This window comes from Microcaecilia unicolor, chromosome 8 (assembly GCF_901765095.1).
Source record: "Microcaecilia unicolor chromosome 8, aMicUni1.1, whole genome shotgun sequence".
Classification (NCBI taxonomy): Eukaryota; Metazoa; Chordata; class Amphibia; order Gymnophiona; family Siphonopidae; genus Microcaecilia; species Microcaecilia unicolor.
In genome coordinates, this window is record NC_044038.1 from 4,530,522 (window position 1) to 4,536,200 (window position 5,679).

Genomic DNA, 5,679 nt, shown 5'->3' on the forward strand with positions numbered 1-5,679 from the left:
AAGTGGATTATATGTGTGCAGAATTGGTTTATTTCTTTATACATGTGCCTTATTTTTTGTTACTTATGAGGCTGGCTGTTGCTTGTACATTTCTTTGAGGAATTCATGTAATTTTTAAATATTCAATTAAACAAGATAATCTCAGGTCACACACAAGACATTTCTTGAGAAGCAGGCACATCCAGAATCAAAGTTCTTTTTGCAGAAGTAACAGAATTAATTTATTTTTACTTTTTATTTATTTAGAGTCTGTTCAGACCTTTTTCAATAGTAGCTCAAGGTGAGTTACATTCAGGCACACTATTAATGCTTCCAAGAAAAGGAGAGTCAGAAGGCTTTCATTGAACCTTGAGGATCTGAACCAACTGAATTTTTCTGCTCATGGGAAATACTTGAAAGATCCAGAGATCGCCTATCAGGAGACCAAAAGATACCCTCTGGAAGCTATACCTTATCCCCCACATATTCCTTCAATTCTGAAGAGTCAAAACAAACAGAAGAATTTGGAACTGCATCTTGGCCCAGCTAGTGATCTTCCTACAGCCCTCCAGCCTTGTCTTCTGATGACTTCATTGAGGATGCTGATCTCCACATTGCACTAGAAGGACCTTCCATAGCTTCCTCAAATACCACGAGCAATTCATCATCATTATCATCCTATGCCAATATTAAATCATGGACTCCTGTAAGGTAGATGCCCACTGAGAAGACTCATCCTCAGAACCAGCTGAATGTTGGGGTAGCACTGATGGGCAAGAGTAAGTAGGTAATGCTCCGGCTTTTTTCCTGCTAGACCACCAGGGATCAGGCAGGTAGGCCTGCAGCAATCCGGGGTGGGGGAGATCTAGATGGTTGGGGAGGTAGGAGGGAAGGAGGGGGATTGGAATGGGGGATTTCTTGTCCTTTCAGAGGGTGGGAAGGGGGGGGGGGGGGTTCTGCATGTTCCAGAGAGTGGGAGGGAGAGAGGAGGAATCAGATACACTTCAGGCTGGGACCTGGAAGTTATGCAGGTGCCGGCCGATATAGCTAAGCAACCAAAATCATGACTGCTATTTATCCAGTCCTATTTGGTCACTTAGCTATGAATGCACCGTCCAGCTACTGCCCTTGGAATGCCCGTCTCTGGCTCACCAGAGCCAATATTCAGCAGCACTGCCCAGTTAAGAGCCACTGAATATCTGCAACTGGTCTGCAGATCACAATTTAAGGGGAAAGGGGTCTCTCTTGCCTGCTTAAATCATTTTGAATATCAACTAATCGAATAATAATTGAATGTAGGAGGGAAAGCACATCCCAACTGAGAGACAGTGCAGTGCATGAACATCTGATATAGCCATCTTGGATCTCACTTGAGATCATTGTGGAGGAGGAGATAAACCACATGGCGTTAAGATGAAGAATTGCTTGTGTAAAGCCCTGGCCAAAACGTGCACTTTTAAAAAAAAAAAACCGTTGAACTGGTGAAAACCCAACGTGGAAGCTGTACAGGTATTCCCTTTGTCCAATGGGGAATCAAGTGTCCAAGCCACTCAGCCCATGTCCTCATGACTTCGCTGTGTGCTGTGGATCTCCACTTGTAACTTTCTGAAATCAGTATTTACATGTGCACTTGATCTACTATTTAGAATTCTTTATTTACGGGTAATGAACATCGTAACATAAACAACAAGTCTTCATCGCCTGAGCACTGAACGAAAACATCAGTTGCGAGATGCCCAAACACGGCCCCCTCAATCCCCCCTCCCCCACTAGCAACCCCCTCAAACATTTGCAGTAACACAAATGTAAATGCTACTATTTATAAGTTGGATTTGTTTCATCCAACTCACCCTTATCCACAGGTTTCTCAACAGCTTCTAATAAATATAACAGATTGGTAAGGTAAGATCACCTTTGAAAAGGTACAAAGAACGGCAAACACAGCATGACTATGATCGAACAGGACATCACGCAATCTTCATTCCGACCCTCCACTTATACCTCATAAGATCATTATACAACTTTGTATTTGTTATCCACCGACTGGGCAAACACCTCTCCGGTACTATGTTGAGCCCGCAAATAGGTGAGAAAATGTGGGGTACAAATGCAACAAATAAATAAATAAAGGGGATGGAACTTCTCTCATATGGAATTTCTCTCACCTATCCACCCCACCCTGTCAGACTGTCACTGAAATGCTTTGATGTTTCACTTACATATACTGTCATCTACCAACACTTGCTTATTTCCAATCTGACGAAGAAGGGCAACCTTCGAAAGCTAATCAAGAAATGTATTAAGTTATGTCCAATAAAAAAGGTATCATCTTATTTTCTTTTCCATGTTTTATTTTGTTTGATTTCTATTGATAACCTGAAATGACAGAAAACTAAACTTTTCTGGCTGTTCAAGTCTATAAAATCTTGAGTGGAGTGGAATCAGTTGTTTACTCTTTCAAATAGTACAAAGTCCAGGAGACATACCACTAAGTTACACAGTAATACACTTAAAACAAATAAGAGAAAAAAAATTCATTCAATGCATAGTTAGGGTCTGGAACTCTTTGCTAGATGATGTGGTAAAAGCAGTTAGCATAGCGGGTTTCCAAGAAAGGTTTGGACAAATTCCACGAGGAAAAGTTATTAAGGTAGAGACCTGGGGAAAGCCACAGCTTTTCCGTAAAAATAATAAGTATTATTATTATGCTTTGGTTTGTAGTATCTTCATTAGGAAAACTGTTTCCATTTGTGGCTCTGAGTCTTCACATGAGAAACCACAGCATTCATAGATACTTCATAGCACAGACGTTACTCTTGTAAGTATGGTACTGACAATCTGCCGTCAGGTGACGAGACATCATGTTAGTTATACCTCGTTAAGAACATATTTCTATGCAAGTATTAATGAGGAGTGTGCTTTCAAAACATCTCTCCTTGTTAATACAATTACAGCTAAATCATGTCAGCTGCTTGTGAGGGTCTCCAGAGACTGCTACTCTGGTTGTAAACCTTTATTACAGCTTCATTACTAGAAATGGGGTCTGTAAACTCTCCTGCCCTTGTTAAGTGGCTGATGCCCTGTAAAATGTATTGAATGGTCACCAGTTTGGGGCACCTGTGAGAAGAGAAGGCTGAGGGATGTGTGTTAAAGTCCACAGGAAAGGCTGAGTTGTTACCTTGGCAGGACAAATACTAGAATTGGAAGGATACAGAGAATAACACAGCCCCTGCACCAGAAAGCCATGTAAGTTCATGAAGCATGTCATATGGTGAAACCTGCACCAAGTGGTCATGGTTTACAACTTTAACAGCATAAAGGTTGCAGTAACCATGTTTAGATCCCTAACCGCAGCTGTACAGGAGCATAAGATAGGTCAAATATAGTCTTTCATTGTTTAAATGATTATATATATATATATATTCTGGCTTGGATGCTATTTGTGTGATTCTAAGGAATTTCCAGACTCTGTTGGGTATTATGAAGATGCAGTGTTTTAATCAAACCTGTGGCGTAGCCAAGGGTGGGCCTGGGTGGGCCCACGCCTACCCACTTTGGGCTCAGGCCCACCCAGTAGCAGCACACCTATGATGTGGCTGGCAGGGATCCCCAAGCCCCACCAGCTGTCCCTCCTGCATACCTTGTAAATAACATTTTGCCTGCAGCGAGCAATGACCGATACATACTGCTCACACTGGCCCCCCAGCCTTGGCTCTGATGTATTCCCGCCTTTGCAGAAACAGGATGTTGCATCAGAGGGAAGGCTGTGGGGTCAACATGAGCAGTGTGTATTAGTTGCTGCTTGCTGCCAGTGAAAATCTGCTACTTAAAAGGTATGTGGTGGGGAGATGGGATGTTTGAGAGACCATATAGCATGCAGGTGAGAGAGGAGAGACCAAATCACTTGTGGGACAAGGCAGAGTTCTTCTGCCCACCCATTTTGGACCCAGGCCCACCCAAAATTGGGTGTCTGGCTACGCCCCTGGCTGTGGTGTGCGAAACTTAGATTCTGTGAGAAAGAAAGCTGCAGTGATTGTGTTCAAGTACTGGTCAGCTTATAGTGTTAGTAGGGGAATGAAATTTATATATTAGAAAATAATTTAATAAATGCATTGCTCTTGATTGTAATTTTTCAGAGCATGTAGTCCTGACATTCAGTGACATCAATGGGCTTTTTTTATTCCGGATTCTGCATCAGGTTGGTCGGCAGTGTAGACCAGTGTCTGGACTCCTCTACCCTATTTTAGTAAGAATCTATATCATGCTTGTCCTTAATCAGTTTCATAACCGAATACAAAACGGGAAAAATCTCAGTGCTACTTTTTCTTGTTGCTTGTGCACAGTTTGGATAAACATAAAAAGATGTTGTTGGGGTTTTTTTTACACGTTCTCACAATGTTTCTGTCTCAGAGGACATTTAACTACATCTGCATTGACTAAATGTGCCAGACTTGTTGTCGAAGTCCTTGTTAAAATGGCTGTCCCAGTTGTCAGCCTGTGCTTGCAGTTCCTGGGACTTGAGTGTAATAATCTCCTATGGGTTTAGCAGAGGACCTGCCACCTTCAATCTCTGACAACACCCAGTGGGTTTAGCAGGTTCACTTTCACACAACCAAACCTCGGTTTTCAGTTTTGGTTTCGGCAGACAAGAAGTTTCTGCTGAAACTGATAAAAGTAGTTCTGGTCAGCCTCTAAAGTGCTGATGCTGGCTCAGATTCGGATTTATTACTCTCCTTTTCCAAATCTGAGTTTGAGGTGAATTACACCTGGCAAGATGTACAAGTTATTTCCCTGTCCTGGGGGTCCTTTTGACTAAGGTGCACCGAAAAATGGGCTGCGCTAGTGTAGGAGTGTGCTTTGGGCAAGCGCAGATCCATTTTTCAGCGCACCTGTAAAAAAAGGCCTTTTTAAAAACATTTTTGCCGAAAATAGATGTGCGGCAAAATCAAAATCGGTGCTCGTCCATTTTGGGTCTGAGACCTTACCGCCAGCGTGTGGTAAAAACAGTGCATTATTTCCAGCAAAAAAGGGGCCAGTACTCAAATGCCAGGCCACCCTTCCGAGATGGGGGTGATCACTGAGGGACCCACCCCACAATAGCCAGGACACCTGCAACCAGTCACAGAATCTATGACAAGGCAGAATTGGTGTGTAGAGCCGGAGTTCTTTCATTAAAACTTGAAGACCATGGGTCAATTTTAGCAGACAATGGAAAAGGTGCTGGTACTCAGTACCCCCCTCAAAAAAAGCCCTGGGTAAAAATAAAAATTATTTTCCGGCGCACGTAGCAGATGCGCGTAAAAAATGAAATGACCACCCAGGCCTGGCAGTAGCCGGACGGTAACTCCAAACTGACACGCATTGGGCACGTAGCCACCTCTGCAGCTTAGTAAAAGGGACCCCTAGTGAATTCACGATCTAAATTGTACTTGAAGCATTGGGTCTGGCACTGCTCCTTCACCTCTTTCACACCCCCAGCGATCCTGTAAAGTTTACATTGGTCGCCAGCGGCAGCAACATGACATCAAGAAATTGCATCAGAGGAGGCAGGATGCGGTAGAGGGAAGACCCAGGGGCTGGCCGAAGGCAGCCTGTCATGCTGCTGCTGTTGGTGACCAAGGTGAACTTTACAGGATCACAGGGAGTGAGAAGGGTAAGGGAACAGTGCTGGACCTGTGGGGAGGGGGGGGGGGGGGGGGG

The 5,679-nt window shown here is 43.6% G+C and overlaps 1 pseudogene; it reads left to right on the forward strand.

Annotated features, from left to right (window-relative positions):
- Positions 1 to 3,152: 3,152 nt before the first annotated feature.
- Positions 3,153 to 3,253, forward strand: LOC115477014 (annotated as a pseudogene).
- The last annotated feature ends 2,426 nt before the right edge of the window (positions 3,254 to 5,679 follow it).